Source organism: Protopterus annectens, chromosome 2.part1 (assembly GCF_019279795.1).
Source record: "Protopterus annectens isolate FY-2018-M chromosome 2.part1, PAN1.0, whole genome shotgun sequence".
Lineage (NCBI taxonomy): Eukaryota > Metazoa > Chordata > Ceratodontiformes > Protopteridae > Protopterus > Protopterus annectens.
Genome location: NC_056729.1, coordinates 412,792,158 through 412,808,709, shown reverse-complemented (window position 1 = coordinate 412,808,709; position 16,552 = coordinate 412,792,158). Strand labels below are relative to the sequence as shown.

Sequence of the window (16,552 nt, the reverse complement as noted above, 5' to 3'; positions counted from 1 at the left end):
CCGAAACCGAGAACTGCTCAAAGTACAGCTGAACCTATTCTTACAACTGAGGCCCCTGCTACAATTCTTGAATCGACCTCAGAAATTTTACCCACTACTGTGGTTGACTTATCAGACACCATCCCCTTGGATGTCTCTACCCCAGCACGTGGTGCTGCTAGGCCTCCAGCAGCCATGTCCATTAAGGCCTTCGCCAGGGCTAAAGCAGCCAAGACTACTAAATCAGTGCCTGTTAAACCCCCCTCATCCAGGCCCTCTTCTAGTTCTCAAATGCTTTCTTTGGCAGAAGATTTAATTTCTTTAATTAGAGGATCTCAATCTCACCCAGACAGGGCCTCTCAGCCCCCAGAGAAGAGACCTAGGGCAGAGCCCCTGAGCCAGTGTCTTCTGATGATTCTGCTGATGAATCAGACATAACTGACCAGCCTGAGGCTCCCTTCTCCAATTTTGAAGATTCTGATGCTGAAGAATCCATTCCAGCTGCTTCCCCACCAGAAGAATTCTCCTTTGGGGAAACCTTGCATGCCATGCGAGAACAGTTCCAATGGCAGCAACAGGATTTTTCAGACTCCAGAAAAAGACTTAGGACCTTTCTGCACCTCCCACAGCACAGGCCCTTAGCTATACCTCCTGTTCTCTCTGTGGTGGATGATGCTTTCAATGATGTTTGCTCCGCTCCAGATTCTTTACCCCCAGCCCCTGCCAAACCAGACAGATTTTACAGGGTGCCAGATATACTCATCACCACCTTTACAAGGCCCCACTTGCAGAGCCAGAAACTATATCCCAGGGCCCCAAGGCAGTAGCCGCGACCACAGCTAAAAACCCTATTCCTTCTGAAAGGGAAGCAAGGTCACTAGACAGATGGGGTAAAAAGGTCTACACTTCAGCTACTCTCTCAGCTAGAGCTTTAAACTGTCAGTTTCACATGATACAATACCAAGAGTTTATGCTTGATCAGTTAACTAAAAAACTAACTACTGATGAATCTCTTGATAAGAAATATGTATTAGACATGGTAAATAACATACAACAGGTTAGCAACCATTCCTTAAAATGTGGCTATGATGCACTGGAGGCTTCATTTAGATCAGCCATGACAGGCACAGTGATAAGAAGGCATGCATGGCTAAAGGAACAAGCTTTACCGGATCATGTTAAAGCTAAGTTGCTAGATGCTCCTATGGACAAGACAAGTTTGTTTGGTACACCTGCCCAGCAGGTTATGAAGAAAATGGAAGAAAAGGCAAAATCTGTTCAAACTGTTAAAGATTTCTTGCAGGTTCAACCCCAAGGTTTAGCAGGAACTGGCCTGCCAAAAATTGGTCCTTTCCTGACTCCACAAAATTTCAAAGGGGCAGGAATAGGCGTTCCAGAGGCAGAAACCAATCCAGAGGAGGTGCCTACAGAGGACGACAGTGGCAAGGTAACAACAGAGGCACAGACACAGCCACTGCCACTACATCAGCACAACCACAGTGACTTAATCCTAAATCCGCCTACCAGGGAACAAATAGCAGCTCCTCTAGGCGGAAAGTTAACCTTATTTTCAAAGAACTGGCACTACATAACAAAAGACAAGTGGATTTTACAAACCATAGATCAAGGTTACGGTTTCACTTCCACACTTTACCAGTCAAAAGAGGAATGCCAAATCTACCTCCAAATCAAAAAACAGAGGCTCTACGCCAGATAATGGAGTTAGCAAACATGAGGGCTGTGGAAAGAGTGCCAACAGCAGAACAAGGAAAGGGGTTCTACTCCAGACTATTCCTAGTTCCAAGAAAGGAAAAAAGTTGGAGACCAATTCTCGACCTGTCCACCTTAAATACATACATCATTGTCCCAAAATTCAAAATGCTGACCCTACAGCAACTTCTTCCCATGCTGGGCAAGGAGTCTTGGCTGGTAACTCTAGATCTCAAGGAGGCATACCTGCACGTCCCCATTCGACCAATCTGCAGAAGATACCTCAGATTTCTTGCAGGATCAGAGCACTATCAATTCTCAGCATTGCCCTTTGGCTTATCTACTGCCCAGAGTATTCACAAAATGCCTGGCATCAGTAATCGCCCATTGCAGACTACAGGGAATTCAAATTTACCCATACCTGGACGACTGCCTGCTACAAGGGACAACAAAAGCAAGCTGACAACAGATTTACAAAGGGTCATTTACTTGCTACAAGGACTGGGATACACAGTCAATTTACAAAAGTCAAGGCTGATACCATCCCAAACAAGGACATTCTTGGGCTGAATTGGACACAGTACAACAAATGGCATTCCTGACTACAGAAAAACAAAAGAACTTCCTCTTTACTTCTTGGCACTAACAAAACTGAACAAGTTAACAGCAAGAAAATTTCTACAGGCCTTGGGCTTCATGGCATCATGCATAATCTTGGTCCCATTTGCCAGACTACATATGAGGAAACTACAGTGGTACCTAAAGAATTTATGGTCCCAACACAGACACAGTCTAGAAACAGAAATCCCACTAATTCCATGCTTAAAACAGGAGTTCCTATGGTGGGCTCAGGCATGCCAGTCAAACCCAGGCCTGCCCTTCCGCAGATGTCAACCAAGCCAGACCATCACAACAGGCGCTTCAGACCTAGGATGGGGCGCCCACATGCTGGACAAATGCGTGCAAGGATTGTGGACACAGGATCAACTTCACCTGCACATCAATCTAAAAGAATTGCTGGCAGTAAAACTGGCAATCCAAAAGTTCAAACCATTCCTCAAAGAGGGCCAGTTGATGATAAGGACAGACAACACCACAGTCATGTGGTACATCAACAAACAGGGAGGCACTCATTCATATCCCCTATGCAGAATGACCTTGGAGCTGTGGACCCTGGCACTCAGCTACAACATTCAGTTACAGGCAATATTTGTACCGGGGAAAGACAATACTCTAGCAGACATACTAAGCAGAACCACTTCGGATGCCCACGAATGGAAGCTGCACCCGGACATCTTCAAGACCATCTCAAAGAAATGGGGAATGCCACAGATAGACCTATTTGCATCACCTCTCAATCACCAGCTCAAAAAATTCTGCACAAGGACATTCCACCCACTAGCATGGAAAGTGGACTCACTCTCCTTCAACTGGAAAGGCCTAACAGCATATGCATTCCCACCTCTTCCTTTGATACACAAGGTACTACTAAAAATCAAGGAAGAACGTCCAAGGATAATCCTGATAGCCCCAAACTGGCCAAGACAACACTGGTACCCACTACTGAAGAGCATGTCTCGGAACAACATGTGGCCAATACCCCTGATGCCTTTGATGTTAACTCAGAACAATTACAACATCATACATCCAAACCTAAAAACGCTGCAACTGACTGCATGGAACATCACATAGCAGCAGCTAATCCAGAACTTTCCCAAAGAGTTAAAGACATTATTCTTGAAGCACGCAGACCTTCAACAAGAAAGAACTATGCTGGAAAATGGAAAAGGTTTGTCATTTGGAGTACGAAAGAGGAAAAGATGTGTCAAACATAGATATGCCTAACATTCTGGAGTATCTGGCGAACTTCTTCATTCAGGCCTGTCCTACTCCTCCATCAAGATACATGCATCAGCTATTTCAGCAGAATACAGCTTTGATCCTCCTGTTTTTTCGCACCCTTTGCTCAGGCAGTTCCTCAGAGGAATCAAGAATGTAAAACCTCCAAGGAAACCACCATTACCAGCTTGGGACTTAAACTTTGTGCTAGAAAAGTTGACACTAGCACCCTTTGAACCAGCAGCAACAGCAGACCTACAACACCTGTCATGGAAAACTGCTTTCCTACTGGCAATTACTTCAGCAAGGAGGGTTTCAGAACTACAGGCCTTAATGGCAGTGCAACCCTTCCTAATCTTCCACCAAGATAGAGTGTCCTTGAGGACTAATCCTACATTTATGCCTAAGGTGGTATCCAGAGTATCTTTAAACCAGGCAATCCACCTACCTACCTTCTTTCCCAACCCACAAAACAGAGGGAAAGAATACTGCATACCTTGGATGTACATAGACAGCTACGCTACTACTTGGACAGAACAAAAATAGCAGAAAGACTGACCAACTTTTTGTAGCCTATGCAACAGGAAGGGAAGGAAAAGCTATTTCCAAACAGACAATCTCCAAATGGATAGGAAATTGCATACGATGCTGTTACTCCTTCCATGGAAAACCAATTCCACAGAACATAAGACCTCATTCTACAAGGGCAACAGCCACTACCACAGCCTTCTTACGAGGAGTGGCAACCAAAGACATTATTGAGGCGGCTACTTGGACCTCCGTGCATACATTTGCCAAGCATTATAATTTGCCTCTTTATTCCAGATCCCGAGCAGGGTTTGCCACTGCTGTACTGCAAGGGATCTTAAACACACCATAATCTACCTTTATCCTCCTCCCATAGTTGGCTATGGTATTCTACCCACTTGTTATGACTGCAGATGCATCCATGAAGGACATAGTACAGTTTTGTACCTACCATAAATGTAGATGTCCGAACTGGATAGCATCTGCAGTCAGGATTACCCTCCCTCCTTCCCCTCTGTGGTACTCCTAGGGTGTTTACCCTCCTAATAGCTAGCTGTTGGGGGGGAGTCTTTTATGGTGTATTTGTTTGTATATATGTACATATATGCTTATTGTTGTGTTTACCTCTATTTGGAAACATTGGCATCTATCCAAATTTTACCCTGCAAGAGGGCTACTGGCATCTGGGGCAAGAAACACTGAGGAAAATGGCGTCGGCTGATGCTTTTATACCCGAAGACCAACAGAGATGACGTCGGGTGGAGTGCGACATCAGCCGAAGCCGGACCCGGACTTTGGAATCCGGCCGACTGCAGGGCTGCCTGACGACAGGACAACCCACTTGTTATGACTGCAGATGCTATCCAGTTCGGACATCTACATTTATGGTAGGTACAAAACTGTACTTTTCTCCTGCCCCACAGGGACAATCTCAATGACTTTCCTCTAGTTCCGCTGACCAAGGAGCAAGCAGAAGCTCCTTCGGGCGGAAAATTATCTCTGTTTTCAGACAATTGGCACAGACTGACAAAGGACAAATGGATTTTGGACATTATAGACCATGGTTACAGGTTCCATTTTCATACCTTGCCAAGAAAACAAGGCATGCCAAACCTACCACAAAACCAGAGGGCAGAGGCTATCAAGCAAATTTCTCTGCTTGCTCAGATCAAAGCAATAGAAAAAGTTCCACAACAAGAACAAGGCCAGGGGTTTTATTCAAGACTGTTCCTTGTTCCAAGAAAAGAAACTCAATGGAGACCAATACTGGATTTGTCCGCATTAAACACTTTTCTCATAGTACCAAAGTTCAAAATGCTGACTCTACAACAACTCCTTCCCATGCTGGGCAAGGGGTCTTGGCTGATTACTCTGGACCTCAAGGAGGCGTACCTGCATGTCCCTATCAGACACAGCTGCAGAAGATACCTCGGATTTCTTGCAGGGCCAGAGCATTATCAATTCTCAGCATTGCCATTTGGCTTATCTACTGCGCCCAGAGTATTCACGAAATGCCTGGCTTCAGTAATTGCTCACTGCAGGCTCCAGGGGATTCAAATTTACCCGTACCTGGACGACTGCCTCATACAAGCGGACGACAAACTGATTTTGACAAAAAACTTGAATTATGTCATACAATTGCTACAGGCTCTGGGATACACAGTCAACTTCCAAAAGTCAAGACTTCAGCCATCCCAGCAAATAACCTTCTTAGGAGCCAAACTAGCCACAGCCTCTCAAATGGCTTACCTGACAGAAGACAAGCAAAAGAAGTTAACTCATTACTTCAAAGGTTTAGCAAAGCTCACCCAGATGACTGCAAGGAGATTCCTACAGGCCCTGGGTAACATGGCATCCTGCATTCTCCTGGTTCCACTAGCAAGACTACACATGAGAAAGCTTCAATGGTACCTAAAAAGCTTATGGTCTCAACACAGCAACAACCTAGAGGCAACCATACCGCTCATTCCATGCCTTCAAAAGGAATTTCTATGGTGGGCCTCGGTAAGCCAGTCAAACACAGGAATGTCATTCAAAAAACCTCAGATAACTTAGACCATGACCACAGATGCCTCAGACCTTGGATGGGGGGCGCACATGGAGGGCAGATGTATTCAAGGACAATGGTCTCCAAAGGAAACACATCTGCATATCAACCAAAAAGAAATGCTGGCAGTAATGCATGCCATCGAGGCCTGCCTTTGGACAACAACTTCAACAAGGCCACCTGCTAATACGGACAGACAACACCACTGTGATGTGGTACATAAACAAGCAGGGGGGCACCCATTCTTACCCCCTTTGCAGACTGACAATGAATCTTTGGGAAAAATCACTGAGCCTAAACATACAGTTGCAATCCCAGTTTGTTCCAGGCAAAGACAATGTGCTGGCGGGCAGTCTAAGCAGGAATTTCCTAGACCCCCACAAATGGAGGTTACATCCAGAAATCTTCATACGACTCACCTTGACATGGGGCAGGCCAGAAGTAGACCTATTTGCCTTCCACCTCAATCATCTACAAAAGTTCTGTTCAAGGACATATCATCCACAAGCATGGAAAATAGATGCTCTCTTTCAACTGGAACTTCCTAAAAATCTATGCATTCCCACCTCTGCCACTGATGACCACAGTATTACTAAAGATCAAAGCAGAGCAGCCCAAGGGGATCCTGATAGCTCCAGACTGGCCAAGACAACACTGGGTACCCAGTACTACGGAGCATATGTCACAACAAAAAGTGGGCCCTTTCCCAATGGCCCCAACTTTTGACTCAACACAACTTCAAGACAGTTCATCCCAACATCCAGACGCTACAGCTAACCGCTTGGGAGATCCCATGAATAACCTCAATCTATCTCTCTCCAAGGAAGTTCAGCGGATACTAACAGAAGCCCGGAGACCATCCACCAGAAAGGTTTACTCAGCCAAATGGAAGAGATTCAGCATTTGGAATACCAGCAAGGGTCATGATGCATCATTATTGAACATTCCACTCATTCTGGAATATTTGGCAGATATGCTACAGAATGGACTCTCATATTCTTCCATAAAAATACATGCTTCAGCTATTTCAGCTAGATACAACACTGATCCACCTGTGTTTTCACATCCTTTGTTAAGGCAATTCCTTAGGGGAATCAAGAATATAAAGCCCCCAAGAAAGGCACCAGTACCAGCTTGGGACCTCAACTTTGTCCTAGAAAAACTGACCTCCCTTTGAGCCAGCAGCTTCTGTGGACTTGCAATTTCTCTCATGGAAGACAGCTTTCCTGTTGGCAATTACCTCAGCAAGAAGGGTTTCGGAATTACAGGCCCTAATGGCAATACCACCGTTCATAACCTTTCACAGAGACAGAGTCTCCTTACGAACCAACCCTACCTTTCTGCCAAAAGTGGTATCTAGGGTTTCTTTAAATCAAGCAATTCACCTGCCTACTTTCTTTCCCAATCCTGAGAACAAAGGGGAAAGACTGTTGCATACCTTGGACATTCACAGACAACTTCGCTACTACCTGGACAGAACCAAGACCAGTAGGAAGTCTGATCAGCTTTTTGTAGCTTACGCCCCTGGAGTACAAGGAAAAGCAATTTCCAAACAGACTATTTCAAAATGGATTGGACATTGCAACAGATTCTGTTATTCCTTCCATGGAAAGTGTGCGCCAGCCAATGTCAGACCACACTCCACCAGAGCTACAGCCACCTCTACAGCATTCTTAAGAGGGGTGCCTACAAAAGACATTCTAGAAGCTGCTACATGGAGCTCCGTGCATACATTTTCCAAACACTACAACCTCCTTTTATATTCCAGATCCAGAGCAGGCTTTGCTTCGGCAGTCCTGCAGGGATTGATAGCTACACCATCCTTTTCTCAGAGCATTCCACCTCCCCCAGCTAAGCTATGGTATTCAACCCATATGTTATGACTGCAGTTGCATTCTTGAAGGACATAGTACAGTTTTGTACCTACCATAAATGTAGATGTCCGATAGATATGCAACTGCAGTCAGGTTTTCCCCTCCCTCCTTCCCCTCTATGCCTTGGGTCCACTCCTCTCCCTGTTATCCTTAGCTGGGGATATCTGTTATGGTGTATCTGTTTATTGCTTATTTATTTGTCTGGAAACCTGCTTTTGTCTTCCAGTTTGATTACAGCCTTCCTTGGAGGGCACCTGGCATCTGGGGCAAGAAACACTGAAGAAGATGGCGTTGGCTGATGCTTATGTACTCCAGCCGTTCTGACGTCTGAGAGAAATGCGACATCAGACGACGTCGGACCCAGACTTTGGAATCCGGCCGACCGAGGGCTGCCTGAGGCAGGACAACCCCATATGTTATGACTGCAGTTGCATATCTATCTGACATCTACATTTATGGTAGGTACAAAACTGTACTTTATGGTTCAACACCATCTCCATTAATACATCTAAGATGTTGATCTCCTTAGAAAAAAAGTGGCTTTCAGTTAGAAAATCATGATACCAATCTAAACTCTCCTCATGGGGTATCGCATTGAATAAATTAACATCCACAGTGCACAAAATTAAGCCATGTTTTGGCCAAAGGGTGGGTTTTAGATTTCGATGCGTTCACAATTGGCCTCATTGGTGGGTCCCTTCAGTTTTTGTGGATTTTGGGTAATCCAAATATCATAGGTATTATTGGGTACTTCACATCCAAAAACGTCCATTCATGTAGACTGATCTGTTCTTGATCAAGCATGTCCTGTAGTTTCCAGTCAATTCTGGCATAAGCAGTATGTACCATGTTGAGAGAGGTTTCCTCATAAAAATCACCCAGTAAAAAAGCCAGCATTTTGTTAAAATCACTTTAACTCATTAATACTACCCCCCCCCCCCCCTTGTCGGGCTTCATGACCCTTATGGTTTTGTCATTACACAATTGCTCCAACACTTTTCCCTCCATCAGATATGTTGACACAAACTTATCTATAGGAATTTGTGGAAAAACCAACATAAACTCAAATTCAGAGTCTTTAAAAAAGTACTGACTGCCACATTAAGTGGGAGGGGTTTAGAAAGCTACTCCTTTTCAGAGCATTACTGTTTAATTCAACTTCTTTCCCATTAAACAGCAACTTAAAAGTTCAAATTACCTAAAAATACCTTAAGGTCAAGAATTAAATCACTTTTCATTTTGACAGTAGGAATAAAATTGAAGCCTTTACATACTAATTCAACATGTTCATCAAATGACTTGTAGTTACATAAGTAAAAGTCACCTTTTCTGTTGCTCATAATACTGGGACCCAATGCCCTTATGTTCATCCAAGTCTGATCTGAGTAAGTCCTCATTGCTTAATAATCCCAGTATGGGTTGTTCCTCCATTATTATCACTGAAATCCCCCATTCGACCTCCCCGGAGGGTAATTCTGATTGTTGTACAAGTCTATTCCTTATCCTTTCCGAGCATCTCTGAAGCTCCAGCCCTATTATTTCAACTTCCCACAGTGATCAATTAGAAGAGTACAATAATTTTGATGGAAATGGTCTGCTGAAAAGTATTTTCCAGGATTTCAAAAACACTTGTTAGAGTGACTGTTTTCATTGTTGAATATGCTGACTGCCATGATTAGTGATTTCATTTTCATCATTTTGTACGAAGACAGCAGGTAAATGTTCGAAATTGGACCTTGCTCTATACTTGAAAGGATTTGTTTTTTTTGTGGACTCCATTCTACTCCGATTTTCAAGAGCATTATAGATGTTGCTTTACTGGGTTGCCTCCCAAGCAGCAGTCTTTGGTTTTCTCCAGATGTACTGGTTTCCTCCCACATTACAAATGCATGCAATCGCTGAGTTGAGCACTTTAAATTGGCTGTAGGTGTGAATGTGTGTTTAGCATAGAACTGTGGTGGGCCTAGCAGCTCTGTGATGTACTGTCTCTAGATAACTGTTCTTGTGACATCCTGACCCTGTGCAAAACTGGGGAGGGGGGGTTGTGGGTGAATGTGTGCTTGAGAGAGAGCCCCCCTTGAAGGAGGAAAATGTGCTTGAGAGAGAGCCCCCCTTGGAGGAGGAAAATGTATCTGTATCCTACAGATCACCTAAGGATTGCTCTTGGCAGTGCTTTTAAGGGAAAACATGTTAACTTGCAGCTTTAATAAGCAAATTCTGTCTAGAAGAGCTGCTTTTTTTAAAATGGGTTCCCAAGAAGTTTTCAAGCTGGAGGGGGGTGGGGGGGGGCGCCCATATCTTTTTGTTTGGAAAAGTAGCAAGAGCAGTGTAACAGTACCCTGTCAGAAGTTTGAGACTTGATAAATATCGAGAACTAAAACTAGGAAATTGTAAGTTCATGTATTTCAACACGCACAACAGTGAACTGCAGAAGTCACCATTAAGACATTTTAAAGCCTGCCCTTTTTTTTTTAAACATGGGGTAAGCCCCCCTCCATAGTACACGAGTTGGAGATGCATAACCTCTCACCTGCTACTTGTATACACAAACTCTGAGTCTCTCAGAGAAGAGGAAATACTGTCATAACAGTAATTCCCGTGTGTGTATATGTATATATATGTGTGTGTGTGTGTGTGTGTGTGTGTGTGTGTGTGTGTATATATATATATATATATATATATATATATATATATATATATATATATGTATGTATATGTATATATGTATATATATGTATATATATATGTATGTGTGTGTGTGCGCGCATTTGTAATTGCACCTAAATTGTCCCTGTTCTGAGGATTGCAGATGTGCTGCCCAAGCATCCAGTGTGAGGGGGGATCCCCAGTGCAAGAAACATTTGCCCCCCCATCAGACCCTGTGAGCCAGAGCTTAGATGGTCCTGTGAAGCCTTATGTTTCTGTTACCCCTGACCCTGTTGTAGCTGTAGCCCAATTGTGCCCAGCCCATCTGGAGGTAAATAGATCACAAACTGTCTTGGGCTTACGCTAGACCTCGAACACCTTTTGGGGCAACAGCTGTTTGCTAGTTCAAGTTTCGAATTGCTGAAACTTTGAACCTGAAAACATCAAACACAAATGTTCGAAGTTTCAGCAATTTGAATTAAAAAAAAAAAAAAAAAAAAAAACACAAAAAAAAGGCTCAAGAACTGTTGTAAGCAGGGGGACAAGCAGTGAAGGGAATCTGCACTGTAGTGCTATCTCAGAGTTGGTATATTTAAAGAGGGGGGGGTGCAGGGGGGGCTAGCCCTCCTGCTTACAACAGTTATTTTCTGTACTTTTTTTTTATTTTGTGTTGAAAATTATAAAACTTCAAACATACAAGTTCGATCTTGTGGTCGAAGTTTTATACTTTCGATCACGTAATAGGAACCTGAAAATGAGTTGCCTACCATTACGGATTACAGAGCAAAGATGATATTCATACCCCAATGATGCAGTTATCACACTTCGGAATTCCTACAGTGTTGAAGCCTGGGACTGGCATGAATACAAGAAACGTTCACCTTCCACCACAGTCTGGCAGCCACCCTCCCCTTTGTTGGGATGGCTCCACTATAAAGTGCAGTCTCCTAGTGCCATTTTGTAGTTTCTTGCGGTCAGTGATGCCACTGCATGTTTCAGTACATTAGTCTGTCCCAAAGCCAGAAGAATTTAGATAAGCATCTGACTGGGTAACTCTTAAATTTTGCCCAAACAATTCTTTACTGTAGGTGTCAGAAAAATCAATTGTGTGGAGTGTGGAAAGCCACAGAAACGAGAGTCATTTCGAATGCAAACCAAAACACTACCACAAAGTTCAGAAATCTTCCAGATTTGAGTGCTTTTGTTCCTTATGAACTCTGTCAGAATGACAACAGGAAATTGCATATTTAAATATAAAAACATGAGATCTAATTGGCTGCTGCTTCAGCCTGTAATTTGTTCTTTTTTAAAACCAGCAGAGCAGATCTATGTGAAGACCAGGAGGTTCATCAACCCTTAACTTAATCTGCCATCTCAGTTCGCTTAAGCAGTTTATTCTTCTAGTCTCACCCTTGATTTTTCAGGATTCTGTGGAATAAAGAATTATGTTTACAAGAGCGTAAAAAATGCATTAGTCCTCTTTCTTTTTTTTCACATTGCCTGTTGGACGTTCAGAAGTTTTTTAACAAGTTCTCTGTGCTGTTAACAAAAATGTGGGGCAGACCCAGCATTATGCAATGCACACCACTTGACTTGTTTATCCTTTGAATTAGTCCCACTAAGTTAGTAGCTTCTCTCTTCAGGGGAGACCTGAGGTGGTATTTGTAGTGCAAGGGTAAGTTTGGACAGACTATTTGAACTTTTCCCTACTCTCTTCAGCAGGTGACGTGGGATCTTCTAAATCTACCTGAGATCACCAACTCTGAGACGGGACCTTTAGATAAGTTATTAAAATAAGGATGACACACACACGAATGCAGCACTCCCCTTATGACTCTCTGCATTATCGGCAGTGCATCTACCTGATGTGGGTTGTCACACAGCCAAAAATGTTGGGAGGGGGTGGTAAACATCCTTGATGTACCAACAGTAGTGGCAACAACTACATGTCTTCACGGTGCTATGCCAGAACTTTGTGGTGATCATTTTCTAACTTGTTCAGTGTTGGTTGTATACGTAAATTTTGAACTGGATCCTAGAGGTTCATCGTGCATACAGCTGCAGTCATAACAGATGGGTTTTCCTGCAATCAGGCGGGTCCTCGGTTGGCCGAATTCCAAAGTCTAGGTCCGGCGTCGGTTGTCGTCGCTTCTTCCCTGACGTCAGTGCGACGGGTATAAAAGATCCAGCCGACACCATTTTCTTCAGTCTTTCTTGCTGCGTGGTGCCCGAAGCAGATCGCAAGTGCCGGTCGGCCAGCTCCTGAGATTACGAATATTTTTCAACCGAAGACTTCTTAAAAGCCAAGTACCCCGTTGGGGAAACTTTTCTTGCCTCAGACCGATGTCAAAGTTAATAATTGCATTTCATGTGGGAAGCAAATACCGCAAAAGGATTTCCATTCCCTCTGTATACCTTGCTTAGGCCCAGACCACAACGTCTCGGCCTGTCGTTTTTGTGCTACATTCAACAGATGCACTATTAAGCGTCGGGCGGAGTTCGCCCAACACTATTTTGGCAAAAAGTTTAATTACAACATGTCATCGGATACTCAGACTGCTATTTTGAGTAAACGACGTAAAGATAAGGACCGACATACGAGGTCCGCGACTTCTACCGACACCACGCTAAAGCCGACTACATGTGCTCCGGTTCTCAGTGAGGCGCCTACGCAGCCCCTGACTACCGATGACACTTAATTAGCGGTGTCTTCTGTGCCAGAGGTCGCAGGCTCTTCGGCCCACACCCCGACTACAGATACCGAAGCCACTCTTGGCGGGGAAACTAGTTCAGACAGGACTGCCACCTCTCAAGGTGGCTTCAGGCATTCTTCTTTTTCCATTAAGGCTTACACTAAATTTAAAACAGCCATGCATTCTAAAAGACAAGCTCCACAGGGCCCCTCTCAAGGCCCTATGCCTAAAAAGCAGATGCTCAAAATGGCTGAGGATTTAATTAGTCTTATCAGGGGTTCTCAACCCCCCTCGGACAAAAGGCCCAGAGTGGAGGAATAATACCCTTCCTCGGACCAGGCCTCCATTACTTCAGAACATTCTGAGGACCAGGAACATTCTTACTCCCCTTTCGAAGATTCTGATACAGAGGAGTCCATTCCCTCTGTCCCCCCCCCCCCCTCCGAGGATTACTCTTTTTGGGGAAACCTTGCATACCTTGAGGGAACACTTTCACTGGGAAGGCCAAGAGTACTCAGACTCCAAGAAAAGGCTCGGGGATTTCCTCTTGCTCCCTCAGCACAGGCCTCTGGCTATACCTCCTGTCTTAGGCATACTAGATGATGTGTATTCAGAGGCCAGCCTTAACCCAGATTCTTTACCTCCAGCTCCAGTCAAGCCTGACTGGTATTACCGGGTTCCTGATTCACACCAATTCCTATACAAAAGCCTTGCGGCTGACCCAGAAACTATTTCACAGGGTCCCAAGCGAATTAAGGCCTCCTGCCAAAAATCCATTACCTTCAGAGAGAGATTCCAGAGCTTTAGAAAGGTGGGGAGAAAAAAGTATACACCTCTGCCACTTTAACCATGAGGGCATTAAACTGTCAGTTCCATATGTTAAAGTATCAACAGTTTTTATTATCTCAGTTGAAAAGCAAAATGTCATAACCTGAACAACCAGACTTGAAGGAGTTGCAGGATTTGTTGCATAGTGCAGAGCAAGTGGTTAAACATATCTTGCAATGTGGTTTTGATGCTTTAGAGGCCTCTTGTAGAGCTGCTGTTACAGGATCAGTCGTATGTAGACATGCTTGGCTCAAAGAGCAAACCTTACCAGATCATGTCAAAGCTAAATTACTAGATGCACCTTTTCAAAAAGATGTATTGTTTGGTGTTAAAGCTGAGGAGGTATTAAAGAAAATGGAGGAAAAGGCAAAATCAATGCAAACAGTGAAAGATTTCCTACAGGTACAACCGCCACGCTTCAGTAGAAATTGGCCTTCAAAAAATTGTTCCTTTCCAGCCACGGACAGACCTCAGAGGTAGATACAGGCGCCCGAGAGGTAGAGGGCAATCTCAAGGATCATTTAGAGGCAGACATTGGCAAACACCTACACCAAGAGGGGGTGAGGATAGTTCACAGCCATTCAGAAAGCAGACCCAATGACTTTATCCTTTGCATGCCGAGCAAGGCTCAAATGGCAGCACCTTTAGGCGGAAAACTGGCATTATTTTCGAAAAATTGGCATATTGTCACAAAAGACAAATGGATCCTGGACACTATAGACAGAGGCTACAGATTCCACTTTCACACTCTTCCAAAAATGAAAGGCATGCCAAACCTGCCACACAAAGGGCAGGGCACAGAAACAAATTTCAGATCTCATGGACATGAAAGCTATTCAAGAGGTACCTGCACAAGAACAGGGTCAAGGTTTTTATTCCAAACTATTCCTGGTACCAAGGAAGGGCAAAGATTGGAGACCTATTTTGGACCTATCCATCCTAAACACATATTTACTCGTACCAAAGTTCAAGATGCTCACATTACAGCAGCTTCTTCCCATGCTGGGCAAGGAGTCCTGGCTGGTAACATTGGACCTCAAGGAGACAAGATTGCAGAAGATACCTCGGATTTCTTGCAGGTTCATCCCATTATCAATTCTCTGCATTGCCCTTTGGCTTATCTACTGTGCCCAGAGTGTTCACGAAATGCCTGGCATCAGTAATTGCCTTCTGCAGACTTCAAGGGATACAAATATACCCATATCTGGACGACTGCCTGATCCAAGCGGACAGCAAACGCACTCTTCTGAAATACCTGGCGTTTGTAATAATGTTGTTGAAATCTCTGGAATACACAGTCAACAAAAAGAAGTCAAGACTAATACCCACTCAAACAATAATTTTCCTGGGTGCCAGCTTGGATACAAACACCCAGATGGCCTACCTCATGCCAGAGAAACAAGGGCAATTAACTCAATACTTCAGAAAACTGGCAAACTTCACCAGGCTGACTGCAAGGAAAATCCTGCAGGCTCTGGGATTCATGGCATCTTGCATCCTGCTAATCCCATGTGCAAAGCTGCATATGAGGAAACTTCAATGGTACCTAAAAACTTATGGTCTCAACACAGCCACAGTTTGGAAACAATCATACCACTGATTCCATGTCTTCAAAAGGAATTTCTGTGGTGGGCTCAAGCTTGCCAAAGAAACATAGGTCTCTCGTTCTGCAAGCCTCAAGCAAATCAAGTCATCACAACAGACGCCTCAGACTACGCCTGGGGGGCGCACATGACAGATCGGTGCATTCAGGGCAAATGGTCACAAAAAGAAAAGCACCTACACATCAATCAAAAGGAAATGCTAGCAGTAATACATGCTATTATGGCTTTCAAAGACCTGCTGCATCCAGGCCAGCTTTTGATAAGAACAGACAACACCACAGTGATGTGGTACATGAACAGACAACACCACAGTGATGTGGTACATAAACAAACAGGGAGGAACTCACTCACACCCCCTGTGCAGACTAGTCATGTCCCTTTGGAACACGGCTCTGGAATTGCAAATCCAACTTAAAGCACAGTTTCTGCCAGGGAAGGAAAACACACTGGCAGACAACCTGAGCAGAAATATGACAGATCCACACGAATGGAAGTTGCATCCTCTTTTTACAATGATAATTCAAGCATGGGGGAAGGCCAGACATAGATCTCTTTGCCACCCACAGAAATTACCAATTGACAAAATTCTGCTCAAGGACCTTTCATCCACAGGCCTGGAAAGTGGACGCTCTCTGTCAGTTGGACAACAATGATGGTTTATGCCTTTCCACCTCTTCCACTGCTGGCCAAAGTTTTATTAAAAGCCAGAGTAGACAAACCAAAGATGATTCTCATTGCTCCAGACTGGCCAAGACAACACTGGTACCCACTCTTGAGGAGCCTGACTCATTCTCCACCATGGAT

General features: G+C 44.2%; 1 protein-coding gene across 3 annotated transcripts in view; it reads left to right on the top strand.

Moving 5' to 3' along the window:
* The window catches only part of SMAD1 (SMAD family member 1), a 1,397,665-nt gene that overhangs the window by 587,563 nt on the left and 793,550 nt on the right, over positions 1–16,552 (top strand). The gene's annotated exons all lie outside the window — the stretch shown is intronic.